Raw genomic sequence first — 27,753 nt, 5'->3', positions numbered from 1 at the left:
ACGGCTGATTCTTTCATATCTTGTTCCCTATGCTTCCTAGAACACCGTACCGGCCATCTGGCTGCTGATACAGGTTGCGTTCTTTACTGCGCAGCACACCTCTACAGGTAAATACAAAATCAGGGTGATTGATTAGTGTGATAAAGTTAGTAGATCCGCTATAGTAATAGATAGCAATAAAAGTTAATAACAAAACTTGTAGCCAACTTTGAGCTTCACATTACAAAATTAGTTAGAATGTTACAGGGTGTTCGATATCATAGTGGCAGACCAAACTTATGTTTTTTTAAATGGAACACCCTATATTTTATTTTATATTCGAAATCCTGTTAACTTCTCCATCACAAAAATATAAAGGTTTGTAATGTTATACAGGGTATTTACAAAGTTATAACCAATGTTCTACGAAAATCGTAATAAGTTCAACTCCCTGTATAAATAAAAATAAGCACAACAGCAATGGTTTATTGGTGTCATATTTTTTTGTTGATTGTCAAAATTTATGAAAATGGTTGATACTGCTAATTTTCTTTATATCGAATACAGGATGAGTCAAAATGCAAGTACATTATTTTCTCAGTAATTTTAAATAGAACACCTTAATTAATAACTTGCTCCGAAAAATGAAAATATCTCGAAAACTAACAAATTTAGGCATAGGGAATACTATACAAAAATTAAAGTACGGTAATGATACTTTTCGATGGTTATATAAAATACAGGGTGTTCCATTTAAAATTTCTGAGAAAAGAATGTACTTGCGTTTTGACTCACCCTGTATTCGATATAAGGAAAATTAGCAATATCAACCATTTTTATAAATTTTGACAATCAACAAAAAAATATAGCACCAATAAACCATTGCTGTTGTGCTTATTTTTATTTATACAGGGAGCTGAACTTGTTACGTTTTTCATAAAAAATTGGTTATAACTTTGTAAAAGCCCTATATAACATAACAAACCTTTATATTTTTGTGATGGGAAAGTTACGGGAATTTCGAATATAAAATAAAATATAGGGTGTTCCATTTAAAAAACATAAGAGTTTGGTTTGCCACTATGTTATGAACACCCTGTAACATTCTAACTAATTTCGTAATGGAAATCTGAAAGTTGGCTACAATTTTTGTTATCAACTTTTATTGCTATCTATTACTATAGCGGATCTACTGAGCTTTATCACACTCATCAATCACCCTGTATATCGAATTTAGATTATTTTAGGACGAAACATTTTTTTGTCATTACTTTTTAAACCACAAAAATGTCTGGCAAATAGTTCATTTTTCTCATAATGTTTAAAAAGTAATGAAATGACAAAATAATTTTTCGTCTTACAATAATTTTAAATTCGATATGTTTACCTGTACAAATGTGCTGCGCAGTAATGAACGCAACCTGTATCAGTAGCCAGATGGCCGGTACGGTGTTCGAGGAAGCATAGGGAATAATATATTAAAGAACCAGTTGTCTTAAAATAATTTTTTTTCCGACGTTGCTAGCTTTTGGTCCATAAAGGGGAGGAAAGCCAAGAAATTAAGAAACGAATTTCTAGAGGGACGAAGATTGTCGGAGCCCTACACAAATTACTATGAGCAAAAAACATCTCCACATAGGAAAAATTGAGACTATATAGTGATCCACCACATAGTCTTTTACGGAAGCGAAACATCGGTTATGAACACAAATTAAAAAAACATGCTGAACATCAGGGAGTGGAATGGACTAAGGAAGATATTCGGGGGAGTAAAGACGGACAAAGACGGAGGAGGACGAACAAATGCAGTGATTAGATAGTTGTAACGGAAACCAGAAATTAGCCAGATCGTCAGAAGAAAGAGACTTAGATGGTTAGGTCATCTTGCGAGAATGGCTGACAGAAGGTGGGCAAAGGACTGGCTGCTTAGAGGGCAAGGAAAGAAGAGAAGAGAATGACCACGGAAAAAGTGGTTAGAAGCGTGTAAGGAAGAGCTTGAAGCAATCAGGATGACAAACTTAGAGAACTACGGTCATTGACAGATAAAAATGGAGGAAAACAGTGGAAAAATTCCAAGACATTTGCCCTTAAGGCCCGTTGAGCTGTACCTATATTATATACACTCACCGGCACAAAATTCCGCCACCCAAAATTTTTTATCGTTTGATAATTTTATAATTTTATTATTTGTACTCCGATTTTCAAGATTCTTGCACCAGTTTGTAGGTACACAGGTACATGTATTGGTATCGATTGGTAATATTCCGGTAACACAAAAATTTTGTTTGCATTGCATTATACGGGGGTGAATGGAAGTGTTGTATTTGCTCTTAACTTTAAAACATTCTGTGGAAAAATGAAAGGGCTGGCTTTGTTTCAGAGTCCTGTCATATTATCCCGGAGGCACCACTAAAATTTTGTTTTTTGAATTATCCGAATATCTCTTTTCTTGTAAGAACTGCACCATTTTTTGTAAATAAAAACACTGATTGATTCATAAAATAGAGATTGGATTGATAAGATTAGTATGGCCCGCATGCAGCCAGATCGCAATCCTATTGAGTATTTATAGGATTAATTAAAAAAAGCTATTCGCCGTCATCCTAGGCCTCCAGAAAATTTGGTACAGTTATGGCCCTGGTAGAGGAATATCGGGCTATTCCCGAGGCAAGGATAACACATCTTTATTCGATGCCAAACAGATTGCGAGCAGTCGTTGCTGCAAGAGGTAGACATACCCACTATTGAATTGTTTGATTTTGTTGTTAATTTTGTTTTGTTTTGTTAATTTTAATGAGTTTGATATTTTTAATTAAAAAAACCTTCAAAGCTGTGCTTTTATTTACAGCACTTATACAAGAAAAGAGATATTTGGATAATTCAAAAAACAAAACCTTAGTGATACTTCCAGGATAATACAAAAGGATTATGAAGCAAAATCAGCCCTCAAAAATTTTCCACAGAATTTTTTAAAGTTAAGAGAAAATACAACGCATCTAAGCAAAATTTTTTTGTTGCCGGAATAATAAAAAACGACATCAATACATGTACCTACAAACTGATGCAAGAATCTTGAAAATCGAAAATCGAGCTGGAGGGTCAAATAATAGAACAAGTCATGGAGTTTAAATATCTAGGCATCACACTATCTAGCTACGGAAAGCTCGATACAGAAGTGGAAGATCAGGTGAATAAAGAAAACAGAGCCGCAGGTTGTCTAAATGAAACAATATGGAGAAATAAAAACATCGGAAAAGAAGTGAAAGGCATAATTTACAAAACAGTCATCAGACCAATAATGACATACGCGGCAGAGACACGACCTGATAGAGAAAGGACAAAAAGAATGCTTGAAACAGCAGAGATGAAAACACTGCGAAAAATCGATGGTAAGACGCTGTGGGATAGAGCTAGAAGTGCAGATATACGACGGAGATGTAAGGTGGACAACATTAATAACTGGGTGAAAAACAGAAGAGTAGAATGGAACGACCACATAAGCCGAATGACAACAAATAGAGTAGGCAGAACAGCGAGAGACGGTTCCCCAATAGGAAGACGATCAGTGAAAAGACCACGAAAATGATGGAACGACAACTTACTAGAAGCACATTGAAAAAACAGACAGAGTCACGTCTACATAAAAAGAAGAAGAAGAATACTTTCAGCTCAACGTATTTAACATTTTATTATTAAAAAAAAGTATACAATGTATGGTTCCCATGCAAATCGGATATCGTCGTCCTTGCTTTTTCAATCGTAAAAAAGAGTTTAATGACAATTCCATAGCCGTAGCCGTAGCCGTAGCTATGAGCTAGCGTAACAGTCACTGAACTTGATGTATGTATTCGACCGTGTGCATGTATTTCGTGTGCCATTTTCACAGAGGCGATAATTAATCAGCTATTGACGCATCATCCGAGTGTAGCTAGCAAATTAAAAGCAAATAAAATATCTTTATTTGCAAGTTTCACTTGTTGCCATATTTTGAGATTTCATCGACTATCGACACTGGTTTATGTCATTATGATGGTGACTATTAACTCATAAAAACTCTTCTTCTTCTTGTCTAAACTCCACACCAAATGCTTGTTGTGTTACTGCCTGTTCTCTTTTCCATTCTTTTTTGTTTCTCGGTATTTCTGTGTTTCATTTCTGTGTTTCCTCCCCTGACTCCATTTTTCTTTCTATTATGTTTTTCAGTACAAACATCAGTTGTTTGTCTCTGTTTTTTGAAGGCAGCTTGTTCTTCTAGTTTTTTTTTTCAATTCCATTTATTAATTTATTCTTTATTATTTTAATATACTATATAGTTCGTCCGCTATAACTTTTTCCATGCGTCACGATTAATTTTCAAACAAATTAAGTCAAAACATAAAGTGAAACGTACTCCGATGTATGTAGTACATACAGAGAGGTCCTAAATTATGGAATAAATTCATTTTCTCTAAAATGGACGACTTTGGAGAAAAATCCTGAAACAGGTCGATTTTTATTTTTAAATTACAATTTTCTGGCATATATTTCATACTAGTGACGTAGTCCATCTGAGTGTGATGACGTAATCAATTATTTTTTTAAATGGGAATAGGGTTCGTGTGGCACCTCATTTGAAAGGGTGTTCAATTCTCTATTCAGTAATATAAACGATAATATCATTATTTATACAGGCTGACCAAAAAAATTATTTTTGAATTAAATTAATTGATCCAAAAAGAAGAATGTATGTAATTTATTTAACTCAAAATACATTGTACTGCTGTCAGTAAATAGAAAAAAATGTTTATTTCACAAATAAACATTTCTTTTCGCTTAAATTAAATCACAAACAGCCTCCCACGTACCTCTTGGCAGTTTGAACATTTAATTTAAGCGAAAAGCAATGTTTATTTGCCAAATAAACATTTTTTTCTATTTTCTGACAGCGACAGAATGTATTTTGAGTGAAATAGATTGCATACATTCTTCTTTTTTCGTCAATTAATTTAATTCAAAAATTATTATTTTGGCCACCCTGTATAAATAATGATATTAATGTTTATATTACTGTATAGAGAATTACACGCCCTTTCAAATGAGGTGCCACACTACCCCTATTCCCATTTTAAAAAACCATCGATTACGTCATCACTCTCAGATGGATGACGTCACTAGTATGAAGTATATGCCAAAAAACTGTAATTTATAAATAAAATTCGATCTGTTTCGGAATTTTTCTCTGAAATCGTCCATTTTAGAGAAAATGAATTTATTCCATAATTTAGGACCTCTCTGTATACAGGGTGTAACGAAAATACAGGTCATAAATTTAATCACGTATTCTGGGACCAAAAATAGTTTGATTGAAACTAACTTACCTTAGTACAAATGTGCATATAAAAAAAGTTACAACCCTTTGAAGTTACAAAATGAAAATCGATTTTTTCCAATATATCGAAAACTATTAAATATTTTTTATTGAAAATGGACATATGGCATTCTTATGACAGTAGCATCTTAAGAAAAAATTATAGTGAAATTTGGAAACCCTATAAAAATTTTATGGGGTTTAGTTCCTTTAAACCACCCCTAACTTTTGTGTACGTTCCAATTAAATTATTATTGTAGTACCATTACTTAAACACAATGTTTTTAAAACTTTTTTGGCTCTTAGAACTTTTTCGAGAAGCCAGTTTTTATCGAGATATTTTGAATATTTGTCAAATCCACCACATATTTGTATATGGTTAAGTACGATTATGGAAACTTGATAAAAATATGAAAATTTATGTATGATTTACATTTTTAGGTATATTTTGAACCGTATTAAAAAAGAAGCCATATCTCGATAAAAGTTGCCTTCTCGAAAAAATACAAAGAGGCAAAAAAGTTTTAAAAATATTTTCTTTAACTAATGGTATCGCAGTAATATTTTAATTGGAGCGTACACAAACATTTGGGGGGTTTAAAGGAACAAAACCCCCATAAAATTTTTATGTAAACATATTGAAAAAGAAGCCGCAACTCGATAAAAACTGCCTAATCGAAAAAATACTAAGAGCCAAAAAAGTTTTCAAAATATTGAATTTAACTAATGGTACCAAAATAATAATTTAATTGGAACATACAGAAAAGTTTGGGGGGTTTAAGGGAACAAAACCCCCATAAAATTTTTATGGGGAGCACAAATTTCACTATAATTTTTCTGTAAGATGCTCCTGCCATAAGAATGCCACATATCCATTTTCAATAAAAAATCTCTAATAGTTTTCGATATATGAAAAAAAATCGATTTTCATTTTGTAACTTCAAAGGGCTATAACTTTTTTTATGTGCATATTTGTACTAAGGTAAGTTAGGTTCATTCGAACTATTTTTGGTCCCAGAATATGTGATTTAATTTATGACCTGTATTTTTGTTACACCCTGTATAGTGTACACATACAATATATAAAATGTATATACACATCGACGTTTGTTTCACTTATGTTTTGACTTAATTTGTTTGAAAATGAATCGCGACGCATGGGAAAAGTTATAGCGGACGAACAATACATATAGACCAGGACGCATCTGTAAAAATATTAGTACATTTGGACGTTGAGAGGTGACTCACATTTTTTTGCAGAAATTGCTTGAAAATTACTCAAATAATAATATCTGAGTTATCCTCCCTATCAAAAAGGTCCGGAACATTGTTTAAATAATCAAAATGTCAAAACTTGTAGGAAAAATTCGATTTTTTTCTTCGTTTTTTGATTATAACTTTAAAAGTGTTTATTTCCGAGGAAAGTTGTACTGGCATAAAAATTGCGTAGTTAAATTTCCTACAATATAGAATTGGTTATAAATTTAAAAAATAGTCACCCTTGTCGCAAAATAGCAATAATTGCGAAAAAAAACATACAAAAACAAGTATTCTTATTTTACGTTTTTCAACCATTTATGCTACACTTAGAACCTTCATATTTCACCCAGAAAAACTTTATGATACATTAAAACAATACTGTAAATTTCATTAAGATCGGTTCAATAGATTTTGCAAAATAAATTTTGCAATCCAGCTTTCGCAAAAAAAATTTATTTTTTCAAAATGTTACAGGACTGAAAATAAAGCAGATAGCAAGTTGAAATTTTTTTTGCTTATAGAAGTGTACTGTACCTTTCATTTGCAATTTGTGAAACTAAAATCGATTAACTACCACGGCGTCGGTAATTTTTTTAAATAAACATTAAATATTGGTGCTACGCGCAGGACAGCGGATAGTTTGCTCTAATTGGGCATTCCAATGACCTTTGATAATGATTGATACATTTTAATTTTTATTACATTTCGATATAAATAAATAAATTTGTTTATTGCAAAATAAAAACACATACTCTGTCCTTTGAAATAACACTTTTTTAGCAAAAACTTTCTTTGTTCATATATTTTAACTTAGAGAATAAAAGTTTATTATTTTTAAACATATGCAATTGTTTAAACAATATTTCACAAACAATAATAAAATTAGTTTGATTTTTGTAGAATTGAAATATTAAAATACAACAAAATATAGAGTAAGAAAATAATATATTAGATAAAGATTGGAAGAAATTTTAGTGGAAATCCACTTGTGTGAATCGAACACCGCTGTCCTGCGCATAGCACCAAAAATTAATGTTTATTTAAAAAAATTCCTGACGCCGTGGTAATTAATCGATTTAATTTTGCAAATTGCAAATGAAAGGTACAGTACACTTCTATAAGCTAAAAAAAATTCAACTTGCTATCTGCTTTATTTTCAGTCCTGCAACATTTAAAAAAATGAATTTTTTTTGCGAAAGCTGGATTGAAAAATTTATTTAGCAAAATCTATTAAACCGATCATAATGAAATTTACAGTGTTGTTGTACTTTATCATATAGTTTTTTTGGGTAAAATATGAAGGTCCTAAGTGTAGCATAAATGGTTGAAAAACGTAAAATGCGAATACTTGTTTTTGTATGGTTTTTTCGCAATTATTGCTATTTTAATACAAGGGTGACTATTTTTTTAATTTTTAACCAATTCTATATTATAGGAAATTTAATTACGCAACTTTTATGTCAGTGCAACTTTTCTCGGAAATGAATACTTTTAAAGTTATAATCAAAAAACGAAGAAAAAAATCGAATTTTTCCTTCAATTTTTGACATTTTGATTATTTAAACAATGTTCCGGACCTTTTTGAGAGGGAGGATAACTCAAATATTATTATTTAAGTTATTTTCAAGCAATTTCTGCAAAAAAAAAAGAATGTGTGTGTACTTTGTACGCACGTAAGAAGTTATACTTCTATTATATGATTTAAACGAAATTAATATACTTTTTATTTATATTTTGTTTAAATATTAAACTAATTTATACTTACTACTTCTCAAACATTTTTATTAGAACAGTGCCAAAAATTAAAATAATAAAAGAATAAAACACACACAAACACATTAAACAAGCCACAAATGATGTCTGAACATTAATTGTCGAAAATTTTTTTAACTAAATACGTATTTTCTGAAAATAAAATTATGTATATAATAAATATACTTACAATCATAAAATGTATTAAAAAAAAACAAAAAAGAAAGTTTCTATTGGGACTCGAACCAGCGCTGATAAGCGCGGTTGGTATTGGAATTCATTCGCCTTCAACGCTTAGCCACGGACACTATGTGTCATTATTTACGAAGATCGACTAACTAAACGGATTAAACTTGTGATATTTTGATATTTTGAAAATTGATCAAATTATTTTAATTTTGAATTAAAATGATTTAGAATTGAAAAAATACAACAAAACATAGAGTAAGAAAACAATATATTAGGTGAATATTGATAGAAATTTTGATGGTAATCAAATTATATAAATAAAAGTATTACATACTATGTATTTTGGCAGATCAAATAGGTAGGTTTATACTCATGATACATTCACAATTATTACGTACCTGTTGCTTTTAAAAACTATTTAAAAGTCACTACAATATTATAAACTTTTTTGTTTCTGTCCTCACAACAATAAAACTAATATATTATACATTTGTTTACCTTTACCTTTACCTCCAAACCACAGCTGTCCTACAGCTGCCATATCGGATAATTTTTGACATGTCATTTGAACATCCAATCAGAACAAAGTTATAATGCGCATGCGCCGGGCTGATAGGTTTTAACATATAAAAAATCACCCTCTATCGCCGGTAAAGAAATATAACTTCAAAAATTTGAGTCACCTCTCAACGTCCATCTCAAAACAGATGAGCCCTGGACTAATATTTTAATTGCCATGTGTGCCACATATCGCTTATAGTTCCCCAGTTGACACTGTCCCTTTTGTTATAAATTGGTAAAATAAGGTTATTTCTCCAATCTTTTGATGTTTTGTTCAATGCTTCAATGCTTCATTACATATGATCTAGCACATTTCATTATTACCGGTTTTATTTCATCTTCTTCTCCAGCTTTTACGGTTTTAATTCTTTCTGTTGTTTCGGTTACTTCTTCCTCCATTCCCCATGTCCTCTTCTTTCTGGAGCTGGATGTGTGATTTGAGTTCAAGCTCGTGTTTGGGTCTTCTAAATTAAATTTACAGGTGCATTAATCTTTCCAGACCTTTAACATTTCGTATGGTTTACGTCTTGTTATTTTTATCTTTTATGTCGTATTTTTCTGTTTTCTCTTGTTCTCTTTTAATGATTTTATCTTATTCCAATGGGATCTATTGTCATTTTTATAACTTTCATTTAAGCTGTTCCCAAATTCTTCCCAGGATTTTTATTTCGGATCTCTTACTCCTTTTTAGCAATTTTTTTTTGTTATATAGTTCTTTATGCCTTGAATTCGTTGTTTGTACGCATCTTTTTCATACTTATTTTTACCAATGATAGCCACTTTGACTGGGTTTGTCCACCATCATGTTCGTTTTTGGTTTTTCATTATTTTATTAATTCCACAGGATTATTTAGCTGATTCGTGTATTACTTCCTGTAATTTTTTCCATTAGTTATTTTATCTTGGTAGATGTCCCTGTTTATATGTAGTTTCCTTATGTTTATTTTGTTATAGGTACTGTTAAGTATATTCTCTATTTCGATATCTGGTGTTTGTATTATTTCCGCTATTACTTATTAGTCTATGCTGTGTGCTTCGTTCTGCTTCATTTATTTGCTTTTATCACTTTTATCGTCGTTTCTAGCTCTTGTAAATATGTTATGTAATCTATTTATGCTTCTTGCTCCTCTTTTCTATTTCTTTCCATTTCTCCGTATTCTCTCAGGCATCCCTGTCCTTTATTTGTTATTTCCGACTCTATAGCTTTTAAATATCCTAGAGTGTTTTTAATTAATAATACAATGCCAGATCGTCGGAAGAAGTGGCATAGGCCGAAATAGAAAATCCTAGCTCTGAAATCTACGAGAGTGGTATCAAGAGAAATCTGCTAATCTCTTTCGAGCTGCTGTAAACGATAGTTATTATTGCCAATATGATTGTCAACGTTCGATAATCGGCAGGGTACTGAAAGAAAAAGAAGGTGAATTCAGATTCTCCTTTTTTAACTTTGTTTTACTTCAAAAATTCTATTCTAGAGATATATAGGTAATATTTTGTAGCAGCTGTGCAAAACACTATTTTCGTAATATATACCAATACTAAAAGACATTACTTGTTTGAACGAGAAAACATGAAACGCTACCAAAGATACGAACCACCACACATCAGGATGTATTACTGTATTACATCCTAAATCTTCGATTCTCAGAAGATAGATCTATTATCTATTCGGTCCGAGACTCATATATCATAAAAAAGCTCCTGTGGAATATCGTGACTGACCAGACTGACGAAGTTGATTCAGTTGACTTAGTTCAGCCCTGGAGAGTAGGTCGTTCGTCTCGTCCAGCGGTCTCGTCGTAAAATTTAGAAACTGCACATAACATAGTATACGTTGCTGGCTGCCAATTTCGCAGTGGCATCCGATATTTCTAATAAAATGTAGCCATTACGGTTTACGAGCAGTTTACATAACCCAGAAAAGAATATATATATAGAGACCAACAACTGTCACCGAGTACGAACAGAATTATATGTGCTCTCTCTTTGGCAGAAACTTCTACATTTTGTAATTTAGGTAACACGTATACGTATATACTCCTTTCTGAGAGGGCAATACCTGAGAGTAATATTATCAGGGGCATGGGAATGGGAATATTGATGTAGAAAGTTAAAGAGAGCTAGCGAAAGGAATAATTACATACAAAATTACTAATACAATTTTCACTAGAGAAATAAAACTAGAAGTGTCCAACGGAATATCGGTACCAATGTCAAATACACTTTATAAACACCAACGTTCAGGACATACGTAATATACGTCTGTAAGCCCACATTTTGAAGGCCTCTACTTTTTTCATTATTGTTGCGGTCATTGTCCATGCCACCATTTCATATAACAAAATCGGGAATACATAACATTTGAGAATTTTCGGATTTTGAGAGGTAGGGTGAGGCTGTTAGAGGTGAAAATTTGCTTCATGCTAGTGAACAACGCTCTTGCTTTTTCTATTATACGTATTTCCTTCGCTTGATCCTAACTTGAATTAACTGTTGTTCCTAAGTATCCATGTGTTCAATTATTTGATTTCCTAACATCCGTTGTCTTGGTCCTTGTTGGGTTTGGCTTACTAACATCCATTTGGTTTTTGTGATGTTTAGTTTGAGTCCGTATGGTGCACTTGTTTTTTGTATTTTACTCATTGGGCAACTCAGTTCCTCCATGCTACTCGCTAGAATCACAGTGTCATCACCATACCTTATGTTAATAATTATTTCTCCATTTATCTTTATGCCTTCTGTGCTTTCCTCCAGCGCTCTGTTAAATACATCTTCTGAGTATATATTAAAGAGAATAGGAGACAAGATACAGCCCTGCCGTACCCCTTTCTTGATCTCAATTTTATTGATCAATGTAGTTCCTACTTTCACTTTAGGTGTTTGACACCAATAGAGACTCGCTATTGTTCGAATGTAAGCTGGGTGCTACTGTCCGAGTTGTTAAATTACATAAACAATGGATCTACCTGTTTTTTTAAATTAAACCCTTGTTTATAAAATTTCACAACTCGGACAATGACACCCCGCTCAGCAGAACTATATAAGAGAGTCATTAATATTTAGCTCAACGGGAAGCTATTACTCAAGGTGTGAAATTCTATTAACAAGAGATCTAACTATTTTAAGGAATAATCCCTTGTTTATTTAAGTACATATTTCCATCAATGGTACCCCGCTGAGTTGAATATTAATTAGGTACTCTCTTTAAAAATTACGTATGTCTTGTTTTAATCTGAATTTATATCATTGGTTTATCAATTAATTTTGATTAACATTATAAAATATAAAAAATCAGTCAAAACCTTTAACACAGAACTTTAATCAAAAATAAAAAGAATTAACAAAATTATAAGTAATAAAAAATGAAATCAAACATGCTGCTGTATGTCCACCACCAACATCTCTACATAACCTAACTTTTCTTGTTAAGTTGACGTACACTGCAAAGTTGACTTAAACTGGAAAGTATATCTGAATTAAGAATAGACATGCACTGTTTAGCTATCTCTGTCGTTCAGAGCCACCTATGGTGACAATAATTTTGGATCAAACGATAGTTTACTTTTTATTGGTAGACGAAAGTTCTTAAAATAGTGCCCTTTTAGCCTTAAATTGTTAATAATTTCACCGAAACCGCTACAGGAAACTGAGGTTTTGGTTATTGAGGTCCATAAAACTCAAAAAAATTGTCAAATTTTTAAAGTATGTAAAAATACATACTTTATTTCTTTGGACTACAGAAAGTGTTCAATACAAACGTTTTTAGCTTATTAATTACATAAAAAGGTAGACTATTTGCGATATAGTGATGTTCTAAATACATATGGATGTGTAATATTCACACCCTATCATGCAACTCAATAGGCCCAACCTACATTTCCGAGGAGGCAAAAAATAGAAAAAAGGGTTGGTTTTGTGTAAACGCCAAGGTCAATTTTCAATAAACATGTAAAACATTGTCCCATAATATTATGTAGATTGGTAGCAAACAAAAATTAGTTAAGTGAAAAGTGTTACCGAATATTTTACTTTGGAAAAATAATTTACGAAAATATTTTTGGCTTGAATGATATTAAATACCAAAGGAAACGAAGCATTTTGAAATCAGAAAATTACTGGCAGTTAATTTTTTAACTGGAATATTAGGGTGAAGTCAATAGAAAAGATGTACCATTTGGTGGGTATCGAAATTTTACTGCGTCATTGTTTAATTATTGACGTTTAAGCAAAAACATTCTCGCCTTTTTTGATTCGTTTCAATATTTTGAAAAAACTACGCGTTGTAGACGAAGGTGTTCAACAGACGACTTTCTTGAAAATATCTGCTGTTTAAAATGGAATGTTATAAATTAAAAAATACCTATTTATAAAGTTATTGCAAATTAAGTCAGAAAGTAAGCATATGTTTTCAATTGTTTATAATTATTAACATAAACAATAAAAATAATTAAAACAAATTTCACAATATGAATTTTTATATAGATACTAGGTGTACAAACAGCATAATAAGAGCGTTGGAGGAAAGTCATATAGATTATCGGTACTCCAAACTGATAGCGAACATATACAATATACAATAATGCAGCCATGACCGTCCGACGACACAAAGATACCAAATCTATACAAATTAAAAGAGGAATTCGACAGGGTGACATGCTTGAACATGCTTTCAAACAGTTGAAGTGGAACGCCAAAGGAATAAATGTCGACGGCGAAAGGCTCTCCCACCTACGATTCGCAGACGAGATAGTTCTTATTAAGGACAACTACAAAGAGATTAGAACTATGTTTACTGAGTTAGATGCCGCCTGTAAGAAAGTATGTTTAAACATAAAAATTTTGGAAAGCCATAATACATGACAAATCTGGTACCAAGAGAAAATCCAAAAGTCGACTACAACGAAATAGCATTGGTCCATAAATGTAAATACTTAGGGCATAAAATCCAAATGCCAGGGACAATCAAACTGCCGAACTACAAAGAAGAATCACCTTAGTGTGGGCAGCATATGGAGCTTTATCAGACATCTTCAAGAGGAACATCCCAAATTATCTGAAAAGAAGACATTCGACCAATGTGTGCTTCCAGTCATGACTTACGGCGCCGAAACACTATCGGTAACCCAAGGCACAGCAAACAAACTAAGGGCCGGTTGTTCGAACGCTAATCAACAATGATCACTATCAAATATTTAATTAATGTCACTAACTGTCAATGTCAACTTTGATTGGGTTGCTGAAAACATCTTCTTCTTTAAGTGCCATCTCCGCGGCGGAGGTCGGCAATCATCATAGCTATTCGTATTTTAGAGATGGCTGCTCCGAAAAGTTCATTTGATGTACATCCGTACCACTCTCTCAGGTTGCGCAGCCACGATATTCTGCGTCGCCCTATGCTTCTCTTTCCTTGAATCTTTCCCTGCATAATCAATTGGAGCAAGCTGTATCTCTCTCCACGTGTAATATGTCCGAGATATTCCAATTTTCTTGTTTTGATGGTATTTAGGATTTCCATTTCTTTATTCATCCTTCTCAGAACCTCTTTGTTTGTAACGTGTTCTGTCCACGATATTTTCAGAATTCTTCTGTACACCCACAGCTCGAATGATTCTAGTTTTTTCATTGATGCAGCATTCAAGGTCCAAGCTTCCATTCCATAAAACAGAGTCGAGAAAATGTAGCACCTAGCCAACCTAACTCTTAGCTCCAACTTCAAATCTCTTGTGCAGAGCACTTTCCTCATTTTGTTAAAATTTGCTCTAGCCTTTTCTATCCTGATTTTGATTTCCTGTAAGTAATCTCCTGTGGAGTTGATCATTGTTCCAAGGTATGCATATTGATCGACTCGTTCGATATTGGATCCGTTGATGACGAGATTTTCGTTATTTCTTTGAGTTTTCGATATTCTCATAAACTTTGTCTTCTTGACATTCATTGTTAGCCCGTATTCTTCTCCAAACTCTGCTATTCTGGTCACCAGCCTCTGAAGATCCCCAATATTTTCAGCTAAGATGACAGTGTCATCCGCATATCTAATGTTGTTAATGGGAACTCCATTTACCTTTATTCCAGCTGTTTCACCATCCAGAGCTTTTTTCAAGATCTCTTCCGAGTAGGCATTAAAAAGAACCGGCGACAACACGCATCCCTGTCTCACTCCACGTCTGATTTCAATTTCCTCCGACAGCTGAAAACATAATTGATTATAATTATGAGATTAGTTAATCAATTAACATAACAATTATTAACATAATTGATTAACTAATTTCATAATTGTAATCCATAATTATGTTTTCAGCAACCCAAACAAAGTTGACATTGACAGTTGGTGACAGTAATTAAATATTTGATAATGATCATTTTTGATTAGCGTTCGAACAACCGGCCCTTAGAGTGGCCCAAAGAAGAATGGATACTTGGACTGATTCTCAGAGACAGAGTTAGAAACGAGGGAATCAGAGAAAGGACAGGCTTCACAGATGTCATAGAGCGATTAGCATGGCTGAAGTGGAATTAGGTGGGCCATATAGTCAGAATAACGGACGAGTGGTGGACCCAAAAAATTACAGTGTGGAGACCAAGAGAAGATAGAAGAAGTAGCGGTAGACCACCTACACGATGGACAGACGACGTCAAAAGAGTTGCTGGGAATTGGTTGAAGGAAGCTCAAGAACTGGAAGAAATTAGGGGAGGCCTATGTTCAACTTTGGAAGCAGAAGGATGATGATGTGTGCAAAAGATGGGCCCGATCGATCGAGTAGTATTTAAACAATTTGTTTATATCATGTGAGAAAACGTTTAAAAAAAAATTGATGCATTTTTATTGTTTACTTACAAATAAGTAACTGATGCGAAATTAACTAGGTACCATTTTTGGCCTTATAAACAATTAAATTATCTGCGCCGTTTTATCCTTTACAGAAAAAAAAAAACAAAATACACCTTCTGAAAAGTTATGAAACAAGAAACAATACATATTAAAAAAATAATTGTGCATTTAAAAACAACTTGACTAAAGCTTCCATCTCATATTTTTTGTTTTTTTTTAATTCAATGTCCAACCTATTCAAAAATGGTAAAAAAACGCTAACATTGGCTGTTTTCGGCATTCTTAGTTGTTTGTATGCATTTTAGGCTTAAAGTAAGCATTTTAGGAAAAAACCAGTAGAACAAATGTCTTAAATTAACCCGTTTTTCTTCTTAGGTCTCTTTTTTAAAGCCTTTTAAATTAACTTAAAATAAGCTTTCAGATGGTGTGTTACCTTACAGCCATTTAAAATGACCTTTTTTTCAAGAGGGATAAACATATAGAATTGTTTAAAAACTACTCTACTGATTGGCGAATTGGGCACATCTTTTGCACAATATAGTAACTGTGTGTACATAAAAACTCATATTGAGAAAAATGTTCTTAATATTTTTATTGTGTATTTTAAGAGGATGGGTACGTATTTTCGGCTGCAATGTTATTCAAATGGGGATTCATTTTTTTCGAATCCTGAGAAAACTAATAAGTATTTTTGAAAAATTTGAACGCAGAACGAAAGATTACGTTATTAGTGAGGGCCGAAAGTCCCTGAGAACTTCTATAATGTTTATTTTAATAAGTTACAGGGGTGAAAAACTAAGAAAAAATTTAGTGTGATTTTTAATTTCAAATATCTGATTCAAAATAAACTTTTTATTTATTCTAAGGGACTTTCGGCCCTCGGTAATAATTTAGTCTTTCATTCTGCGTTTAAATTTTTCAAAAATATTTGTTGGTTTTTTCAGGATTCGAAAAAAATGAACACAATATCCGTGGTAATATTTTCCAAATCTATCTTTGTCTTACAACGCACTCAGCCGAATAGAATATTGTCAGTAAGACACTGACAATCAGTGACAATTTTAAATATTTGACATGGCATCGGGAATATTTTGAGTTGTTGATTAAATACTATTGATATATAGTGTATTTGATAAATAATTGATTTAAGACGTGAACTTAATAAAAAGTTATTTATTGTGTATTATTTGTGGAAGATCCAGGCAGAGAAAACATCAGGATAATATATTATGTGATGCAAGTATTTTGTTGTTAAAGATGTTCAAAATTGTAAGCGTTCCATGGTAACAATATATTATTAAAAAATCACTTTAACACTTTTCCTCTTTTCTCGATTGAGTATTAGTTTTTGTTGTACATATAAATTATTACAATCACTGAATACATAGTTAGTGAAAAAATTATCACATTTATTGAAATTATACTTCTTTAGGCGCGATTGAGATTGAGGGTGAATTTATATTAATCTGCGCGCATGCGCACACCGACAGTATGGTATTAGTCGTTATACGGGCTCTGATTGGGTGTTGAAATGATCTGTCAATAATAAATAATTGTTCAATATGAAGGTAAACAAATGTTTATTTGTTGTTGTGAGGACAGAAAGAAAAAGTTTATAATTGTAGTGACTTTTAAATAGTTTTTAAAGCAACAGATACGTAATAATTGTAAATGTATCATAGGTAGGTACCTACCTATTTGAACCTACCAAAATACATAGTATGTAATACTTTTATTTACATAATTTGATTACCATCAAAATTTCTATCAATATTCACCTAATATATTGTTTTCTTGCTCTATGTTTTGTTGTATTTTTTCAATTCTAAATCATTTCAATTCAAAATCAAAATAATTTGATTTAATTCAAAAATGTCAACAGTTTAATCCGTTTAGTTAGTCGATCTTCGCACATAATGACACATTGTCTCCGTGGCGAAGAGTTTAATGCGAATGAACCCCAATACAACGCCAATAAAAACCGCGCTGATAAGTTGGTTCGAATCCCAATAGAAACTTTTATTATTTTATTTTTCTTATACATTTTATGATTGTAAGTATATTTATTATATAATTTTATTTTCAGAAAATACGTATTTAGTTAAAAAAATTTCCGACAATTAATGTTCAGAAATCATTTGTGGCATTTTTAATGTGTTCGTGTGTGTTTTATTCTTTTATTATTTTAATTTTTGGCACTGTTTTAATAAAAATGTTTGAGAAGTAGTAAGTATAAATTAGTTTAATATTTAAATAAAATGTATATTAATTTCGTTTATAATCATATAATCATATAATAGAAGTATAACTTCTTACGTGCGTACAAAGTACACACACATTCTTTTTTAACTGAATTAATAATTTGAAATTATACAAATAACAGTTATCCAAGAACATTTAAAAGCCATCTCTTTAAGTTAATCAAGACATTTTCAAGTAGAATGACATTCTAGTAATGTTTACATATCCATTCCAGTGTGAATTTTACTACACGTAATTTGCCGTGTAAAGACAGAAAAAGTAGGGATAGGCGTAAAATATTTGCGAATTATGTACCCATGGCCTTAATAATTATAAACAATAAAGTCTCATTTGAAAGAGTAAGTATTTTCAAAAAAAGCGTCTGTTGTGCGTCCAAACCATGACGCAATAAAAAATTCGATACCCACAAGATGGTGATTTACCTACGCCTTTTCTGTTGACTTCCTTCAGATATTGTAGTTGAAAAAGAGCGGCCAGTAATTTGTCGATTTTTATATGCTTCGTTTCCTGGGATACTTAGTTGTTTTATGTCCATTTCTTCTATTTTGTTGTTGAAAAAACAACAACGACTCGAAACTTTCACCCAATATTTTATCTTTGACAGGGAGGGCCATATCGCGCACCGGGTCCCTGTTCTAGAACGTCCAAACTACGGGATACACAATTTCTCAAAGTTCTCTCCCGATTGATACGGGAGCTCCGCGATCCAGTAGAATTTATGATTGCTTTCTGAAGGACCTAACTTAGTTTATCTCGTTTATATTTTATCTTACGGGCCATCATTTATCAGTTTGACGTTTTTATCAACGCTTCTTTTAGTTTATGGCCGGCCGACGTGTATATTTTTCTCTAACTGTGGATTGTAAATATCCTTAATGGAATTTAGTGGTTCATAAATTACCAGAATATTTCTGCTTGTTGGAGATGAAGAAGTGGGAGTGGGAAATGGGCAGGACTGTGTTAGAAGGGACGCAAATTTGCCAATTGAATGCCAATAGATTTTTGTATTGTATAAAAGTATTTGTGTATTACAACCTTGTAACATATCGACAATATATTTCTACTTATACGATCTTAATATAATTTATCGCATCTTCTGCTACTTTATAGACGTGTTCGGACCTTTGCCCTTTGCAGCTTCCAATTAACTCGAATATGAGAAAGGTCGTTAAATTACAATCCACTGGAGTTCTCCGCATTTTTTTTATTGTGGCAAACCTTTTTGACTTGGAAATCTTTACGCTGTGAATACGCCAGTCAATGGGAGCAAGAATAGGATATTACCTCCTAATTCTATCCTACTGCATGTATTTTAATGACATTTTGGGAATAGCTTCTACTTATCTTCTAATTCAAAATCTACCCTATGCCGATGTGTGCTTTTATCTTGGAGGTGGTTCCTACCCCTTCTCGGGGGTGGAAAATTTTTTGCTTAAAATAAAGACGCTAGAGAACCTATTTCTAAGAAAAACTGCTCTATATTTTTTTTTGAAAACTCGATACTTTTTAGGTTATTCGTGGTTGAAAATTAGCTATTTTCAGTAAAACATAACACCTTTTCGAACGGATTTTTGCGAATACCTTAAAAACTATGCATCTAACTAAAAGAACTGTATGAAACATTTTTGTAGCTTATAAAAAAACAAACAGATAGGTTCGTCCTTAAATCTTCTAGTTATAATAGAAAAAAAGATAAGGTAGATGAAAAGAGTTTTTGGTCCATGCTCAAATCGGTGCATTCAACTTGAAATAACAGAGAAACGGTCGATTTTAGTGTATAATGCTACCAATATCTTTTGTAGTGCTTGAAAAGACCTTTAAAATGAGTAATATAAAAGGTCGATTACGTACAAACTGAGCCAGATATGCTGCAAAAAACATTGATGACTAATTTTTTTTAAGAAAAAATGAGTAGTGTATTTAACCCCTCATCCAACAGAATTTAAATACATAGTTTTCCTTCTACAATACCTTTTACTATAGTGTTATTTATATGTTCAAAAAGTTGGACGGGTTTAAAATGAATGGTTTTTGAAAAAAAAAAGATCAAATTATAGAGTGCATTCTTTAATTTTTTTTAAAATCTTCCTTTTCTCTATGTAACTTAAAAATGATAAGAGATACAGTAATGAAAAACAAAAACAAAATTATTATCTAAAAATCTTACATTTTTGTGTGGTATATTTTGTTCGTATCTCTTATCTTTTTCGAGTTTCATGGAGGAAAAGGAAGAATTTTAATAAAATTTAAAAATGCGCTCGATAATTTGATCTTATTGTTTTCAAAAACCATTCATTTTAAACCCGTCCAATTCTTTGAATATAGAAATAACACTGTGATAAAAAGTACTGTAGAAGGAAAACGATGTATTAAAAATTCTGATGGATAAGGGGTTAAATACACTTCTCAATTTTTCTTAAAATACATTAGTCATCAATTTTTTTGCAGCATATGTCGCTTAGTTTGAATGTAATCGACATTTAATATTGCTCATTTTAAAGGTCTTTTCAAGCACTACAAAATGTATGTTCCGCATTATGCACCTAAAATCGTCCGTTTCTCTGCCATTTCAAGTTGAATACACCGATTTGAGCATGCATCAAAAAACAAACTTTTCTCACCTACCATGTCTCTTTTTGTATTATAACTAAAAGATTCACGATAGATGGAACGAATCTCTTTGTTATTTTATAAGCTACAAAAATATTTTATATAATTTTTTTCGTTAGATGCATAGCATTTTAAGGTATTCGCAAAAAACCGTTCGAAAAGGTATCATTTTTTCAATGAAAATGGTAGATTTTCAACCACGAATAACTCAAAAAGTATTGAGTTTTCAAAAAAAATTATAGAAGTTTTTGCTTAGAATTAAGTTATCTAGCAAGTTCCGTGCTTATTTTAACCAAAAATTTTCCACCCCCGAGAAGGGATGGGAACCACCCCAAGATAAAAGTACACATCAGCATAGGGTAGACTTTGTTTCTTGAGCTATTCCCTACTTACTGTGAAAATATCAAGTAAATCTATGTAGTAGGATGGAATTCGGAGCCAAATACCCTCATTGACTGCCCTAGAGAACAAATTTGTAATCTCGACCCCTAATTTACTTCTTATTTTTGTCATATGTGACTTAATACCGCTCAGGATTGGAAACCCAATCTCAGTCCGTTATTATTGCATTTATGCTCTCCAAAACTCTAAAAGCTCTTGATTTCCCCCTCGTTGTAAAAGTCTAAAGAAGCCGATTTCTTATGCTGCTCGGTTAGTCAGTTTAGTCAGTTAGTTACCAACCAATTCCAGAGTTAGTCAGACGCATTTTAGTGCAACTCACAATGAATGTAGTCCAGATTCACGATTCACAATTTTCTCGTTACTCTCGTTTCGTCCATAGTTTGGACAATCCCACTTTTATTACGCATATTTCTCATTCTATCATTATTACATTACGTACAAGTTTGACACTCAACACGTGGTCTACGTTTACTCGCGGCTCGCTAAGACATAGCAAAGTTGTGTATTAAAACTAGTAATTGTTATACAGTGTTTGTGTTATAAAATAAAATATTTATCTCCATTTATTATTCATTTCAACACCGATTTACACCTTGCTTCGACTGGACAAAGATAAATCAGAGTCTACTTTATCAACCACTAAAGAAGCTGGTTCCCGTCTTATGTGAAGAACAACAGACATTCACCAAGTCAATTCACCAAATGGTGGAGTGTTCTAAACATGTGTTTGATAGAATTTTTATAATACAAACATAAAAAAGAATGTGTGTGCACTTTGTACGCACGTAAGAAGTTATACTTCTACTACATATTATGTGTTTTTTAAGACAATACCAAAAATTAAAAAAAAATAAAAGAATAAAACGCACACAAACACATTGAAAAATGCCACAAAGAAAAAATGATTTCTGAACGATAATAATTGTTGGCAAAAATTTTAAATACGCATTTTCTGAAAAAAAAATTATATAACTAATATACTTACAATCATAAAATGCATAAAAAAATAAAAACTTGCATCGGGAATCGAACCCGTGAATTTCGGGGCGCTTTGATTCGTAATCGAAGCCTAGACTCACTCGTCCAATTCCACATTATTTGTCATGTGGAAAAAATATAGTAACTGAACGTTTTACTGTTTGACAGTTGTTTTGAATATAATTAAATTATGTAGTTTAAATTTTGTGGAAGAAAATATTAAAATATAACAAAACAGTAAGAAAACAATATATTAGATGAAGATTGGTAGAACTTTTGTTGGTAATCAAATTAAGTATGTAAATCAAAGCATTACATACCTACTAGATAAATAAATCTACGCCAAAAAATCATAATTTAAAAATAAAAATCGGACCTAATTTGGGATTTCTCTCTAAAATCCCCATTCTTGAGAAAATAAATGTACAGTAGAGCGTCGATTATTCGAACGTCGATCAACCGAACGACCGCTTATTCGAACTATCGACTCCCGCGTCCCGCACTCGAATACCGAGCAAGCGTTAGTAATTGACGCTTAAAATATCTTCAATTTTCTTCAATATTGTATCCAAAAATAATTATGTTGTTGCAAAGACTGCACTTTTTTGTTTAGTTGCTAGTTGTCATTATCAAGATATAAATAAATATGTAGGTATATAAATATGGCTTTTATTCATTTGTGGATAAATATGTATGACTATAAATATGTATCAATATATTGTAGTTCGATTATCCGAACAAATCGGTTTTCCGAACACCTATGTCCCCCAATTAGTTCGGATAATCGACGCTCTACCGTATTTCAACCTAATCCAAATGTATAATTACAATATGATTATAATAAAAACTACTTACCAAATTAGAATGAGTTTTCCTTGTCCAAAATAGTCCAAAAGTCCAAAAATATAGGTATATGAAAACTATTTAAAAAGGCAGTATAACTATTAACTAACTTTTGTTTGTTGTTTCTTTTCACACAAATTTTAAAACGCAACAACCATAAATAATCTAACTACAGCTGTGCCACAGCCGCCATATTGAATAATTTTTGACATGTCATTTGAACATCCAATCAGAACAAAGTTATAATGCGCATGCGCCGGGATCATAGGTTTTAACATATAAAAATTCACCCTCATATCATAACTTCAAAAATGTCTATAAGTATGTCTTGTAAGTAAAAGCTCGGCATAAGTGAGAAGTCGGTACACCGCGAGCTTGAATTTGGCCAAGCACTTAAATTTTTCTAAAAAAAATGCCACAGTTGTTCGGATATAAACTCACTTAGTAAAGACAATGAAAGTCGAATTTACTTTAGCGATAAAGCATTTTATTTCAGTAGTCAGACACTGAAATATCACTGAATCTCTAAAAATCATACAAAGGAACTGGATTTTGATGGCAAAAAATGCTAAAAAGTTTACGACTTCTGCCCCGGGCTAACCCTAAAAACCCCCTCGTAGCGAAATGTGGCTCAGATAATTTTGAACAAAAATTTTTTATTTGTTTATTTATGTCGCTTGAAGCGACCGGCGATTTTAAATGACAGTTATTCGCGCGATATCAATTTTTTAAATAAAAATTTTGCCAATTGGGCGGTAAAAATTCATAAAAATCTTTTGATCAGAGTGTCCTATCAGCAAAAATCAAAATCTGTCTTAAAGGTGTAGATAGTGCAGCTTTTATATGAATTTTTTGCATTTTGTCGCAAGTAAGGTCAGTTTCTACACTCTGCACCAAAATTAAAGGCCCATCTTAAAAATGGGTCGTTTTTGATATCTCAAATTTCCTAAACCTGTTGTTCGATTTAAGTGATTTTTAAAACATTTTTATATATTTGGCTTCGTCTTTGTCACTGTCTTTGCAAATTTTGTAATCCATTTTAAACAGAGTTCTAGGCTACCTAGGCAACTGAAATTTTCAGAATAGCTCAGAACTTCCTAACAATGCAATATTTAACTGCTATTACATGGATAAATCTATTTCTTCTTCTTCTTCTTCGTGCGACTAGGAAAACTTCTGTTTGTCTGCCTCTTATTCTGTTTCAGTTGTTGTTGACTGTACATTGTCTTTTCACCTTTTCGGCGGCCTTCCAACGGGTCTTCTGCTATACAGCTTGTTGTTTTTAAAGATGTTCGCTAATCTATCTGGTTCCATTCGGTTTGTTCATTCCAGTTTTTCATTATGGATAAATCGATTTTTGAAGTTATACTTCTTTAGGCACGAGGGTGCATTTTTACATTCCCTGGTGCATGCGTACACCGACAGTATGGTATTAGTCGCTACATCTTTTAAGTTATGTAACGCAAATAAGGTGTGCGTGAAAAGAATACATCTGGACCTCGGAGGTAAACTACACTATGTCGACATGGTGTTTTTTTTTTTGAATAAGTTTCTTTAATCCACTTATTTTATTAGTTGGATTATAAATGGATTACAAATGGGTTATATATTATCATTAAAATATAGTCATATAGTCTTTCAACTAATTATGGGATATATCAGATTTTTATTAACATCCTAAGTGCTCTAAACTTTGTTGCAAACATAAGTGTAGTTTACCTCCGAGGTCCAGATATTATTAGTGTTTTTAGTAAATATATTTATTATAATTTTTATTTCTGTGGATTTGTCTTCCTCCTAATAAGTATTATTGAAAATGTTTATTTTCAATTAATGTATCTGTCACAGTGATTGTAATTATGTCTGAGAAATGATAGACTGAATACAGAAACAGTGGTAGTTGATCGGTAGAGCATTCGCATAGGGATCAAGAGGTCCCCTGTTCAAATCCGGACAAAGTCATATCTTTTTTTTTTAATTTTTGGTATTCCTTTTGTTCTTTCTAAAATTAGTTTAATATTTAAATACAATACAAAAAAAAAACTGTTTAAAGTAGATATGTACATTGATTTTGTTGAAATCATAATATGAAGTTTATATTATAATAGAAGTATAACTTCTTACATGAGTACAAAGTACACACACATTCTTTTTTTAATTTCAAACTATTTTAAAAATGTGACTAATGCAATGACATTTAGATTCCATTTTAAAGTATGTCAACAAATCGATAATTACAAATTGATGGTGGTAGAGCATTAGACTGCAGATCAAGAGGTCCCGAGTTCGAAACCTGACTGTTGCGTATCTTTTTTTTTATTTTTTAAATAAATAATTAAAAGTTAATATACTTAAAGTTCAAATTTTATAAGTTAATTATTATATATAAATATTATACATATATAGCATTTTAAATGTTTTCTTTGGTTTATATGAGTTTAAATCCGCCCGAGAAAATATGCCTCAAAATAGTCAATTACAAAATGCTTTTATGAATATCAAAAAATGCGCATTAACTACCTCTTAAAACCCACCAAATTTCATTTGAATATCTTAACCGGTTTTAGAGCAATAAATAAATCATCGGTTTGTAAGAAAAATTTCAACACCCCCTATCTTGAAAATGAGGCATTTGCTGACATATCGCACACCTAGTTCAATTGTGCCACAACTGCAAAAAATTCGAATTTTGGGTTAAGGCTGTAAAATATTGCCTATATAATGGCCCATCTAATTCAATACAGCCTGAACTAAAATATTGTTTTGGATAAGTATAAAGTAAGTTAACTACTTCGGTATTTCACTGTAGGGTTTCTGGTGGTTTTGAGAATGCAATATGGCCATAACTGGGAGATGTGGCGATAATATACACTGCCACAATACAACCGATGTAATTCAATACGTTCAATATGGCCACAACTGCAAAAATCAAGAGAGATGTGGCGATAATATACACTGCCACAATACAACCGATGTAATTCAATACGTTCAATATGGCCACAACTGCAAAAATCAAGAGAGATGTGGCGATAATATGCACTGCCACAATACAACGATGTAATTCAATACAGCCACAACTGCAAAAATTAATTGCTTTTTTCATTATATTGCCGCTGTATCTCCTAGGTATCGTTTTATAAATGACTTTCTTCACAATGCAATATCGCCATAACTATCAAAATCATAATAACGTTTTATTTTTAATAAATTGTAATAAGATCCAGCGAATAACTGTATAATATGTTACCTAAATTGTAATTTCGAAGCCAGTCATTCTCAAAATAAATGATTTACAGGGCATAATGCGTTTGCTACAGAACGTTTTGCTCATTTCTCGAGAATATTGTGTTTTGCACTTGTGGCACTATTGAACTAGGTGTGCGATATGTTTAAAAGCAAACTGTCATTATTTTTTCATGCAGAATTACCCCATAAAGGTTGCCATATTTATTTTAAAAACACCCTGTATTGATGAAAAACAAGGTTAGTTGTTAAAGTACCTAACTTTTTTATTATCCAACATAAGCGAATGAATAAAAAAACAGAATGTTAAGAAAACATGAGGCTAGAGTTGGGTTTTAATTTCAGTATTTTATAAACGCTAGAATATTCCACAGGGTGATGCAAACTTTGAGAAAAAAATCAGAGTTTGATTGGTACACCCAGTACCTATACAATGACAAATTACCTGTCTAGCAGCAATATTATTACAGTGATATTGTTAAAGAATAAGGCATGTTAAAAAATCACTTAAATCGAACAAAAGGTTTAGGAAATTCGAGACATTAAAAATTACCAATTTTTAAGGTGGTGTGTTAATTTATTGGAGAAGTGTATGAGCTTGTAGAGCAATTTATTCTCATATTTCTTGTTGCACAGTAAAATATTCGTTGTCACGAGAATCCAAAACAGTCCTATATTCATGGAACAGACTGTAAAAAATTGTTTCTGTATAATAATTTCTCATAAATTTCATGTTCTCCATAATCAAAAATGTAACTAAAAAATAGATCTGATAAAATCCAATTTTAATGCTTCGGTAGTAGGTTAAGTAGCCACGACCGATTCAATGACTCACGATGTCACGATATGATGATAATTATCTACCTGCGTGATACCTGTTCGACCAAACCAAAACAGATTGTTTTGTCATTTTAGAAAAGGGCAACTACCTTTCAACTCTTCATCCTAACCATTATACCTTATTAGGTAATTCCGTCAAGATTTTCTCTTTTGCACATATTCTATTCAATTAGTGTAATATTTTTCGATTGGATAAACAATATATTGTTGTATTAATTATACTTTTATGCTTGGTGTGAGTTTTCTGACCCACTTTCACTAAAATGTATATTATCAAATATCTATGCTTACGTATGCAGAACTAGCAAGGTTCTTTTTTATTGGAATGCAAATTAATAAAACACCTACATTTTTAACAGAGAACAAAAGGTACTCACCTGTTAATAACACCCCCTCAAAAAACAGCAAAATTATTAAATACGAACTTTAGCACACATTATCCACAAAAACACCCGATATAAACGTGATAGTCTTTTTCAATGAATTATCACTACAAAAGTGTTCTCCAACAGCAAATTATCGAATTATTTTATTTAATTTGGAGCAAAACGCTCATACGTGTCGCATTCCTCACTCAATCGAACTCCACTGACAGTGATTGGCGTCCCTACAGCTGATTATCAAATAATTGTGACTATCTTCAGAGCTATTAGAATAT

The 27,753-nt window shown here is 32.0% G+C and overlaps 1 protein-coding gene across 1 annotated transcript in view; it reads right to left on the bottom strand.

The window, feature by feature from the left end:
- The window catches only part of LOC114332646 (ecotropic viral integration site 5 ortholog), a 129,868-nt gene extending 102,167 nt beyond the window's left edge, over positions 1–27,701 (bottom strand). The window contains exon 1 of the mRNA XM_050653367.1: positions 27,473–27,701. The gene's annotated coding sequence lies outside the window, so the exon portion shown is untranslated. The remainder of the gene's footprint in view (positions 1–27,472) is intronic.
- Between the last annotated feature and the right edge of the window lie 52 nt (positions 27,702–27,753).

This window comes from Diabrotica virgifera, chromosome 1 (genome assembly GCF_917563875.1).
Source record: "Diabrotica virgifera virgifera chromosome 1, PGI_DIABVI_V3a".
NCBI lineage: Eukaryota > Metazoa > Arthropoda > Insecta > Coleoptera > Chrysomelidae > Diabrotica > Diabrotica virgifera.
The sequence above is the reverse complement of the archived record's forward strand: the minus strand, read 5'-3'. Positions and strand labels throughout refer to the sequence as shown.